This window comes from Thunnus thynnus, chromosome 7, assembly GCF_963924715.1.
Source record: "Thunnus thynnus chromosome 7, fThuThy2.1, whole genome shotgun sequence".
Taxonomy (NCBI): domain Eukaryota; kingdom Metazoa; phylum Chordata; class Actinopteri; order Scombriformes; family Scombridae; genus Thunnus; species Thunnus thynnus.
In genome coordinates this window covers 541,115-553,605 of record NC_089523.1, presented here as the reverse complement: position 1 = coordinate 553,605, position 12,491 = coordinate 541,115, and the positions used below count along the sequence as shown (strand labels likewise).

The 12,491-nt window shown below is 38.3% G+C and overlaps 1 protein-coding gene across 4 annotated transcripts in view; it reads left to right on the top strand.

The window, feature by feature from the left end:
- The window catches only part of fat3a (FAT atypical cadherin 3a), a 238,875-nt gene that overhangs the window by 76,385 nt on the left and 149,999 nt on the right, over positions 1–12,491 (top strand). The gene's annotated exons all lie outside the window — the stretch shown is intronic.

Here is a 12,491-nt window from a genome sequence, read left to right as displayed (position 1 = left end):
ACCTACAGAACATCTGACAGTTATGCACATCTCTCGTCTTCTGCATTATCGGTTAATATATCCTTAATCAGTTAAATTATTAACAGCACTTAACCAATAATCGATGACTCATTGACATCCCTACATGATATCATCTATTTTCTCTGTACCAGTAGGCCCATTTTGCACCATATTCAAGCCTATGTGAAATGTCTTAACCTAAATGCGGGTGTAGGTGGATGTGTTTTAAGGCCAGACACCACAGTTGAATAGGGACAAAATAAATCTTGTTCTTCAATCAGAATTAAACTTATTAATATAGCCCCACATACAATATATTTGTATTATAACCTTTATTTTTTATCATGAAAATATGCAAATCAGGCAAACACATGAAATAAGTCAGGACAAATATAGCAATTTCAGGTGTGTTGTCTTCCCTTAATCTTATGTCTATAATAATAATGAATTAATAAGAAAAATAAAAACATATGCACTAAGAAATTATGTAGATGGTTGACTATTTGAAAGAGTTAAAACTGAGACAAGCTTTACAAAAAAAAAAGTGGCATGGATATGATAAAAAAGAAAACTGGCAATAAAAAACCTGTTCAAAAATATCGTCTTCCCTTAAAGCACTATCAGTTGAGTATTTAAAGTTGATGGCTACATTAGAGAACATGGTTATGTGTGGAAGTGGTGCTGAAATCTCATTTCATTTCTCATTTTACATATTGTGTTATTTGTTTAGCAGGCGTCAAGTAATATAACTTTCAACATGTTTTACAAATTGCAGATGGGTAATATGACTTGGCTGTGGCTTGAAAACGATTTTTTGCTTTAATGCCTGAATTCAATATTATCATTACCAAATCTTGCTCTTATGCACTTACTGTATGTCTTACTACATGCACCTGCAACCTTGTTGCGCTTGTGTCAGATTGAACAAGGAACTGATTGTACCTCATTTGTGTGTCGCTTTGGACAAAAAAATCTGACAAATAAGTGAATGTAAGTGTACATAAATTTTACAAATGTGTTGTATTGCTGTTATCGAAATGAATGATTCTGAGCCAGCCGTAGGTAAATTCTCACAACATTAATTGTTACTTGTATAAGTGACGCATACACAGAATTTGATCTCATGTAATACATGAATGTGTAACAGAGTTCATGCTTTAATGATTAACAAGTGAATTATTATCATTATTATTATTATTATTATTATTATTGATTTTGCATACATTTTCCATATGGCTATATATACATATATATATACACACACACACACACACACATATATATATTTATATATTTACTTGTATATAAAACTGTATTCATATTATGATAATGATAATGATTTCAACCATATTGCCCAGTCCTAATGAACATTTTACTTTTTTGAGGAAGCATCTAGAAATACCACCAAATGTGTATTAATCTGCTGCTGAAAATAGTTCTCAACAAATGTAATATTTCTTCCTGTCTGAGTAATGTTTACTAAAAACTACAGACTCCAGCTGTTTTAGGAAATGATTGACCCTTTTTAAGAAACAAAAAAACAAAAAACAAAACTATGTATTTATGAGATGTTTTTAAGATTTATGTCTTCAGTAGGAGGCAGTGGGATTGAAACACGCACAGAAAGTATTGAGAGGCAGACTAACACATTATTGGTTTTGGTCTTTTCAGGGGAATTTGTTGAGTTCAAGAAACATATATTGTAGAAAATGCCAAGCTTTTTCTTTGAGGTTAATTTTATTTTTTTCTTCCAATCTCAGCATATTGCCCTCTACTGGGTTCATTGTGTGGCTGCTGTACAGATGAAGTTCATGTAGAGAACATGAGCAGAGTTTGTCAGTTGCAGTTTCAGTTCACACTGTTGTTTTGAGAGCAGCCGGATGGAAATGTGACCCTCCTCCTATTCAACCCTCCCATTGATTCTGTGAAGCCTCTAACCTCCTTCAGTGGGAGGAGGGGGTGAGCTACCTCATGGTAATCAGAAACACACACACACAGAGAACTCATTTCTGCAGCCCCTATGACAAAAGTGTGAGAGAAACAGAAAAATGAACCCTCTGCATTTTTAAGTACATATTTCTCCACAGAGTGAGAGGATGGGTTAATATCTCCTGCTTTCACACACATTGAAAGTTCTCTACCACCCACACTGACACACTCTCTCTCTGAGGTGGAGGAGGGAGTTGGGTGAGCGACAAGAGGAGGAGAAAGAGGGGGAAGGTGACAGAGAAGAAAGAGGAAAAATAAAGAAAGCTGGAGGTCAAGTTATATGGACGGAGGACAGAAAGGAAGTGGGGAAGGAGAAAGTAGAGAAGAATGATAGGAGAGACTGAGGGAGCAGAGAAGATGGGGAAGATAAGGAAGGATGGAGGGACAGATGGGGAAGGACACTAAAAGGAACAAAGGCAAGAGGTAATGGGAAGGAAAGAAGGAAGGAAGGAAATAAAGAGTTGAAAATAACTGAGGGAGGAGGAACATTGTGGGAGAAAAGGTAGGAGGGAAGATGGAGGAAGAGAAAGGAAGAAAAGAACATGAGAAGGAGGGAGGAGTGACTCCATGTGTGCTACCATGGAATGAGAGCAGAGGAACAAAGCTGACAATACAAAGTGTTAAAGGAGCCCTACAGGGTTGTGTGTGTGTGTTTGAGAGAGAGAGAGAGAGTGCTGACAGAAGGAATTCTTCTTTTGTGCCTCTCACTGTACCAGGACTGAGGAGCTGGCTGGCACCTCCCTATTGGCCAAGAGAATGTTCAGAAAGGGATTTTTGAATGTGATTGGTTGGCAGTGTCCAGCCCTCTCTCTCTCTGAGAATCCACATCTTCTCACATCTTAATATGTGCACACTGTTGTTGAATCTCTGGGTTTTCACCCAGTAGTCCAGGCTGAACAGAATTGAATAATTTAGATCATTCAAACCTTTTTGATATTTATTTATAGCAAACATTATACCAACTATATACCATATTCCCTGCAAATAGGTTTTGTTGTATACCTTCTGCAGTGACCATATCATATGGTAACAATAAGACTTCAAACATGGATATCAGACCTTCAGAATAAATGTGGTGGGATAAATAAAATCACAGATTAATAATCGTAGTCAGAGAAATAGAAAACCATAACACACGTCCTCTTCTGTGTGCTGCACATAACATAGTGATCATCAGCCAATGAGAGCAGAGTATGTTTCATTATTAATGTATAATTTACATATGAGGATGAAGTACACACACACTTGTTTTCAGTCTGTTAAGTACAACATAATGGTATATTAAAGCATTTTAACAGTTATTAGCCTGTAGTTTCATTAGTCTGCTATGAATATTAAAAAAATGAATTTGAGTTTTTTAAAGAATCATAATTCCCCGGGTTTACTGAATGCCAGATGCAGAAAGCCCTCCTTTTAAATTTCCTCTTATCTGTTCACTTGATTAAGCAATCCAGATTTCCATGCCAGTACCATTTTTTCTGATATATGATCCCTGGGAAGCTCTGTATGTTTTAGAATAGAATTTATTATTGTAATGGCTGGGTTTATCATCACTTTACTATTCTTTTTTTTTAGCTAAAACAGATGCCTGCAGTCACTGAAAATGAGGTGTAGGAGTGAGGCTGAACCAAAACAGTAAAGTTCTTGGTTGTAAAACCAAAACAATAAGCTGTAAGAGGTTAAAAAGCTCTAACGAGCTGAGGGGAACTGCAAAGTTGGTGTAAATTACACCTAGTCATCTGATCCATTTTTTAAAATTTAAAATCTTAATTAGTGAATCTTTAAGAAACAACTGGTGATGAGAGAACTCGGTCCCCCTGGATTATTGTTGTGATTATTATGACCAAATTGCTGTACCTTTTGCAGCTTTTTTGGAATATTTGAAAGTTGAAAGTCAAGACAAGTAATTATTGTGATTGTTTGGTTTTTTTGCATTGATAATCTGAATATAAAAACCAGCATTCCTGTAATAGTCTCTACAGCTACTGTATCCAGCCAGGAAAATTAATGTCCTTTAGAGATTTTTTTTTACCAGACCTGCCAATTCTGGATTAATTCTCTGAGTAGCACTTTGGTGGCCTAGATGTGTCAGATGCAAATTACTGCTGTTCGCACAATTAATTATAGTACATAATTTGCATACATACACATTACAGTACATCATTTGCATACATACAGCAGTCAAACAGCCAAAAATTGAGGGATGCACTGATATGAAAATTCCTGATACCAATAACAGGTTGTTTACAAAAATAGTTGGTCATTTATTCCTGTGTTTGTTCATCTGTCTTTCACCTGTCTAAACATAGCTTACCAAGGAACACAATTTCACTTAGGCCACATACTAACCTACCACTACTGCTGGATTTATATGATTTCTAATGTTTACTCCTCCACAATAATCAAACTTTATGCCAATTTCATTTTCAGCTAATTTGAAAAGATGATGACAATGTAGCTGTTAAACCCTAACCGGCCTAAACAGACTATTTTGTGGCTATGCTGAAATAAATATTTTAGAGCTGGTTAATACAACTGTTCTCATTACAGGTAGGCTATTACGTAATGGTATGATCACCTAATAACAATACAGGCTGAATATGAACATGGCTGTTGAAACTGTAGAAGTAATCACATCCTTCCTAACATATTGTACATAATTTGCAATGGGGATGTTTCCTTTCCTTGAAATTCTCCTAGAGTAGGCAAAGTTATAGACTAAACAGTTCCAACACACACACACACACACACACCGCTCTCTCCCCTCAGTTCTCTTCTTCAATATCTCATGGTGACTTTGCTTTCTTCCTCTCCTCACTTCAAAGTGTCCTCAGTGAAAAGCTGACCAGGTTACTTCTCATGTGTACATGTAAGTAGCGAGTTTAGAAGTGTAACATTAATAGTCATGGTGCAGGTCTGCACTCTGCTCTCATTTATTATATACTTCCCTTTGCTTGTGTCACCATTACTCCAGGACTAAATGTACTTGTGTGTGTGTCTGTGTGTGTGTGTATGTTTGTATGTATGTATGTTTGTATGTTTGTGCGCGTGCGTGTTGCCCACTGCTAGTCTAATTAAGAAGGTGTCATTTACCTTAAACCACAGAGGCCAAAAGCCATTAACACATCTAGTATTACACCCCCAAACACAAGCACATACACATATTATGAATTCAATGACAGATATGCCTTAACTTGTTAACTGTTAATGGAGAAAGGAGGGAGGCAAATACTGGATTTTCAACGCTGATACCAATATTGATATTCAAGCGTTTAACATTTTCTGATAAAAATATATCATCTCATATTTGTTTTTTAACATAAATGCAACATGAAATGATAGTTTTGATAATGATGCCTTTGATGTAGTTATAAAAGAACTATAACAATATTTTTAATATCTTTTTATAGAAGTGATCAGCATTAGCAGATGTCTCTGCCTTACTGACTGCCCTCTGGGTTTGAAGCATTTTTTAAGTGATTTTTTTTCATAATCCTTTCACTCCTTTCACCACCTGATATCACCAGAGACTGAGCTTTAGCTCTGTTTGCTCTGAGAAAACAGCACCCTCTTTATGTTGTCTCCTATAATGGACTGCAGTTGACTGTGTGTCAAATCTAACGTGGTGATATTTAAATGGTAATCATGCAAAAGTGTCAGGAATAATGGTCATTTTCTATTGATGGTTAACCTCTTTAAAGGTAGATTTTAAGACACTGCCCTTCAAAGAAATACAACAGCAGCAGTCATTTATTCAAATGCATAAGTGCCTACTGTTGGTTTGCTGTGCATTGAACTGACCTGGTTCCTCCGTCAAAGGAGGAAGGTGACCTTAAAGACCCTCAAAACCCCATAAGGAGGCACCCAGGATGAATGGATGGGTAAGTAAAGCAACAGACTTCCACAGGGAAGGCTGCTGTTCATTTCCAATTTCCTAGCAAAAGCCAAGATTGTTTTTTTAACCATTAACCAAGATCTGTCTCTTATGTTAACCAAGTAGTTCTTCTTTTAACCATGATGACGAGGTTCCCTAACTTTGACAAAGTAGATGTTTTTTTAAGGCACTGGTCCTTCTGATAAGGGAGTCACATCAGAAAATAATATACTTAAACCACTCATAATTGCAATTGATGTGACATGATCCCTCACTGGCTTCCGACCAGTGAACACCACTGATTTTGTTAGATGCAACACCTAGCCAAGCTTGAAACTCTTCAGCCAGGAACTGAACCTGAGCTGATTTCCCTCTGCAGCAGCCTTATATTGAAATACAAGAAACACAATAGTATTTAATTTGTGTTTGCAAACTGATAAGGCAGAGTTATAAGTTTTTTTCTGTTTCTATTTAGAGATTTTACTTGCTCTGCTCAGTCTGAATACAGTGTGTAGGATAACCCCAAGACAAAACAACTCAGGCTAGGCACTTACTTAACCAGGCAGTTTGTGTGTGACTTATTGACTAAGCAGGTGGATATTGGGTGACTGGCTTTGTTCTTTGCCTTTTTAAGACAAATATATTTACTTTGCATCACACACACACGCACAGGCAGGGGTGTACTGTATTCCTGAGCTCCCACTGGCACAGATATTCTTAGCCTAAATGAATCAGCAATGAGGATGCAATTAGAGCTGATTGCTGCAAGGAAGGTCATCGGTTTGTTTTCAAATGGGTGGAACACTGTTAGGGCTGCCTCCTAACTGTTGATAATTCAAATCATCAGTTGAGAAAGCCACCGATTCAAACCTCATGTTGTCATTTTTTTTTTTTTGTCCACAGAGCAACACAGAATACCAAACGTATTTCAAACCTTGTCTTGTCTCAAAATTACCTGCTCTGAGCTGCTTTGTTAAAGGTCCAAAACACTGGATCCTACATTTACCACTATGCTGTTTGTTAGACCCTCCAAGCCTGTTGAACACCCACATCTTCAATTGGCTGTTTTACTTTAGAAAGACTTTGTTGGCATGTAAATCCATGTTAAAGCATTCCCTCTTTATTTCTGTCACACTACAGCGCTGCTCTGATGACACATCTTTGTATTAATATTTTCTAATTGTTTGGGGTCCCCTACCACTGACACTCCTACATTTGTTCAGTTTTTGTCTGCTGATTTCTGAAAGTAGGACTGCTCCTCAGTGTGAACTTCTTTTTGCTCTTTGGTAACATTTTTGTGAATGAAACTTGCCCACAATGGAGTAAAACATGGAATTTACATGGCAATTTTAGGGTGTTGATGATACTAATGATGAAATCTCACAAACGTTATCTACTCACTGACTCATGAACAGGTAGCATTCATCAAGCTGAATTGAGCAATTCATAACACTTTCAGGCTGTTAAGAGAGTTTGTTGAATTCGACTCGGAACACTTGTACGCATAAACCCCATAAAAGAAAAAAGTCAGAGAGTTTTAGGATAAGAATATGAAAAGGTTCTTACATGAGGCTCAATGTCTTACTGTGTACACACACCGGCTCACGCTCTGTAAATTGTTTTATATAACAACTAATTCAGTTTTTGCTTTGTAGACCAAAAATCATCTGAAGTGGTTATACTTTGAGTGGCTGATGCATTTTTTAAGCAATTTCTTTTGAAATAGTAGCAGAAAGACAAATGATGGATAGTGGGTAATTGAGTTTTTCTGGCCCAATGGACGCCTTTCTGCTGATTGATGTGTTAACCAGAGCTGACAGTCATGATTATAGGCGCCATTCTGCTGCAGTTCTCTGTATGGATGAGATAATACACACTCCCCCTCTTTCTTCCTCGCTCCCCCCTTCTGTCTTGTGCTGTTTGTTTTCTCGTCCACCTCTCATGCTCTCTATTCCCTCTTGTCTGCCAGTCGGCCTTTCTGCTTGTCTATCTACACTCCTTCCAGATCGATGAGGCTGTAATTATCACAGTAGGATGGAAAACAGTCCCAGTGTTTTGCTGCATAGCAGTGAGGCCTCCTTAATGACAAAACACAGTTTTTTACTCAGATGGTGTGTGTTTTTGTGCCTGGTGATGGTGGTGATGTTTAAATCACATGGCAGCCATACTTTACATCAAACTCAACAAACAGCAGTTCAGATTTGGACCTGTTGTAGGCTCTGAAGGGCAGACATGATGGATCAGGCACTGAAGAAGATGTTTGATTGATTTCCTTTATATATTCTACAGTGGGTAATTTTTTTTTAAAACAAACAGATCTTGTAGTGAATATTGAAACTAGCAGTTGATTAATTGTAGCCCCCCTACAGAGGGGCCTTCAGCATCTGACATGTTTACTGTTGTCTTCACAAACGCTGTCTGTGCTGTGAGTCATAATGCGTGGGTAAGGAACTATTTTCAGCCTTCTGCTATACGTTTTGTTGCTTCTGTCAGCTCCTCTCTATGTGTGTGTCTGTGTGTGCTGTTTTTTCAACATGTCAGCTGGTAACAAAGGCAGGATGAAGCCAACAGCCTCACCAGCAGGCTTTCCTCTCTCTGTTATCTGTTAACATATAACTGTGTGTGAGCAGGGTCTGAGCCAGCGGTGGCAGTGGTGTGTCCGTGGTGTGGAAGCTGCTGGCTGCTGTTTGCCACACAATTCAAGGCCAATTAGCCTATAATGAAAAGCTGATGAGAGGGTGTTTAGAGCTGACAGTAAGTGGGGCCTCTCAGTAGGGAATGAGAGTGTTTTTCTGTGTTGCCATCCCGTCTCTGTGTGTGTGTGTGTGTGTGTGTGTGTGTGTGTGTGTGTGTGTGTGGCAAACATTGCAGACACAGGCTTGTTGGGTTTCCTTGTATAGAAACAACGTGGCAATTATGCACTTAAGAGCAGGGTAGCAGAGGAATTTAAATTATTTCAATTTCCAGAGTGTCTGCAGTTTCTTCATAAGAATATACAGTTATAAGAAAAATTATTTGCCACTTTAACTCTGCTTGAGCCACCAGTGTGTCCATCATTCCAAGCTCATGTGGCATAGCCAAGCATTGCTCACATCAACAGAACTTGTTTCCAACAATTCAGTGTCAGGCTTAGCCTTAGGGAATGCACAAGACATCTAGATTGTTTCAGTTTGATGGAATGGTGCAGCTCACTGGTAGGTTGGAATATTTCAGTCAATTTAAGACTCATATAAAATACCTTCACTGGACTGCTGGAACAAGTAGATACAGAATATATATCTGATATTGTTATATAGTGTTAAAAAAAAGTCACTGTAAATCAGCGTAAAATACATTTTAAAGGGGAAATAAGAATGAGGGGATAAATTCCAGGCCTTACAAGTAATAATATAATCTGATGTTGTATTTTAGCCTGAAAGAATAAGTTTGGTGATATTTTTATTGTCAACCAATGCCATGAAAAGAAAAAAAACCTGCTCCTGAGCAGGTTAACTTCAGAGAACCTGTCGACACTCCGACCACTGACCAATGAGATTGCTAGAAAAAAAAGGAGTCATCATTAAAAAAGAGCAAAATATATTTTTATAGGTCAATGGAAACCAGGCTTTCTATTTCCACTCTGGTTTTAAAACAGACCTCCTAACAAATGGAGAGATTGTTTACAGCACTAAAAACATAATGATGATTTGAGCTGCATTTTAATTGTGCAAAGTTTATTTTATCCCCGGAGTGATAGCTGACAGTGTGGATGATTTTACACTCTGATTCCATCACTACAGCTCAGAACAATATGAGACAACTCTATGATGATAACTAGAAATAAAAATGAAATATTGTCTTTTATTAGAAAAATAATCCACACATTGTTAATTGGCTCCCATGATTATAAATGCAACATTTGGGTCAGATAGACCTCATCAGTCATTAACTACTTTTCCACTCTTTGCTACGTTAGCAGAAACAGTCTGGCATTATTTTTAAGTTTCTTTTTTTATGTGACATATTCAGAATGGTTCCTTCATCATCCAACTAAATAGCAAAAAATACTCACTCTATACTTAAGTCATATAAAATAATTCCAACAGTATTTTAACCCTTAGCCAACTTTGAATATGTGGAAATTATTTCTAGTGTTTCTACATCTTCTTATTCTATGGTATGATTACAGACTGTTGTTTACATATCGTACTTTTTGATTTCCCTTAAACATAATTTCATTTCATCTGATATCATATGAAGTAGGCTACTTCATTCATGGTTCTGATGATGTCACTTGTAATTAACAACCTCGCGTCTTTCACATGAATGTGCTCACAGCTAGATAGGAAAACCCAGAGTTGACTGATCTAGTTGATAGCAGCTTCGTAGTACTGGTTATCTGGACGGCCAATGTTAGGCTCAGCGAAACCACATAACAAAAAGATATCCTGGGTATTTTAAACTTTCTTCGTAGTACAGGCCTCAGATCTCAACCCAATCACACCACTTCCTTTAAATTCTTCACAATTAAAGTCTCCTGTTTTTTATTTATTTACTCTGATTCGTAAAACTGGCCAATCAGAACAGAGTGGACTCATCGAGAGGGGGGCCCTAAGGAGATAGAAGCTAAAACTGCCTGTGAAGAGACTATGTATACTGAGGGGCTGCATAAAGGGCCAGTGTAAGATAAATATGGAGTTTTATGAACTGTGAATTATGCAGAGCTGCTCTAGTGGAGTCAAAAAATAAAAATAAAAATTTAGAGCTGAAATGAGCATAATAGGTCCTCTTAAATTTCATTTGTAGCAAAATGGCTAAATAATGCACAAAATACTGGTATGGTCTGTAAAAATTTACTGTATGCAGGCTACTTTATTTTGTCATGTCCTTCTACATGCATTTTCAACACACACATGCATACACATGCACTCACATAAAAACAGAAAAAGAGAAATGTGTTTTCAGAAACACTTTAGAGAAAACACAAGCCTTAGCACAGATTCGCCGCAGGGTGTGACATGGCAGCTCCAGCCTGCCGATGGCTTCTCTCTCTGGTAGATAGTCCTTGTGAACACTGTTGTCACTGATCTCAACAGTATTATATAAAGGGGAGAGCAGAGCAGCGTATCAGGTACATGTGCTTGACGTCAACCCACTGTACACTGCCCTCCAACCAGCCCTCAGGGCAAAACTCTACATGTGGGGGACAAGAATAAGTTCTGCTGGCCACAAGTGTGTATGTGAGTGTGTGTGTGTGGGAACACTTTGCCCAGATGTGTGTTTACGATAGTTCCAAATTTGGCTGCCTCTGGGGCATATGTGATTGTAACAACTGAGAATAACAGCAGGCTAAATTCAAGCTCCCTTTACTCTACAGTAGTAACAGCAGTGGTGCCACAGACTGCCACAGTCTAATGTCTCTTTTTTTGCACTCTATATTTCCTGACAAAACTAAGGCTCACTTTTTACTTCAGCTTGGGCTTGACATAAAACATCAGTGAGGGTGTTGTGCAAAATGTGTGAACACATAAGCATATCTAGCCTCTTGACTTTGTCAAAGTCAAGAGGTTGTAATATGTAGCACAACAAGACAGAGAAGCTCTATAAGCAGTACTGTGTTCCTGTGCATGCGCAGTGGCATCTGCCATACAAAGAACTACTCTTCTGACACTGGAAATGTGATTGCTGTTATCTCTCTTTAGATCTGTTTCTAAACAAACTACTGTGCCCAAACTCTTTGTGATGAAAGAACATATCACCCAGTGCAGCGGTGTGGCTCATTGGCACTTCTAATAGTTTTTGGACAACAACAGAGGTCTTTGTATACACACAAATTTCTTTTAAGTAGATAAATTCAGTGTTGCTTTGGCTCTGCACATGAGATTTGTTGACAATAAGAAAAATACAGAAAATTGCCAGCCTTATCATTTAAGCCTCAGAATGTCAACCCTGGAACACTAACACTGTACCTGTTCGTACTGAGTTTTGAAAACCTGTGGACATACAAGCAAAAAACCTAAACAATGTCAAATCCTAGAACATATATGATACCACTCATGACAAATGATGACTAGTGACTATGCAATAAGTCTGTAAGTAAAGCATGGAAACCCAGCCAAACCAGGGTTAATCCAGTTGTTGAGGTGTCATTACTGTGCCTCCCTGCTGGCACTATTGTTTTCAAAGGAGAGATGTACTGACCCAATAAAGCTGACTTAGACTGCTCTGAGACTTCCGGGAGGGAAATCCTTGACAACCCCCCCCCCCACCACCACACACACACCTGAGGTGGCTGTGGCTCAGGAGGTAGAGCAGGTCGTCCACTAATTGGAAGATCCAGTCCCAAGTGTCCTTGGGCAAGATACTGAACCCCAAATTGCTCCTGATGGCTGTGCCATCAGTGTGTGAATGTTTGTGAATGGGTGAATGTGACACATAGTGTAAAAAACGCTTTGAATGGTCAGAAGACTAGAAAGGCGCTATACAAGTACAGTCCACTTACCATTTACCATTTACCCCCTGCCCATCCCCCACCTCCATCCTCACTGACTGAAGTTGACACTGAGATGACAGTTTAAGGTCAAACAAAAATTGCGGTGTTGTTTTTGGCATTTCGCTCAGGTGGATTTGAGCCTTTCTTCCCTGAATG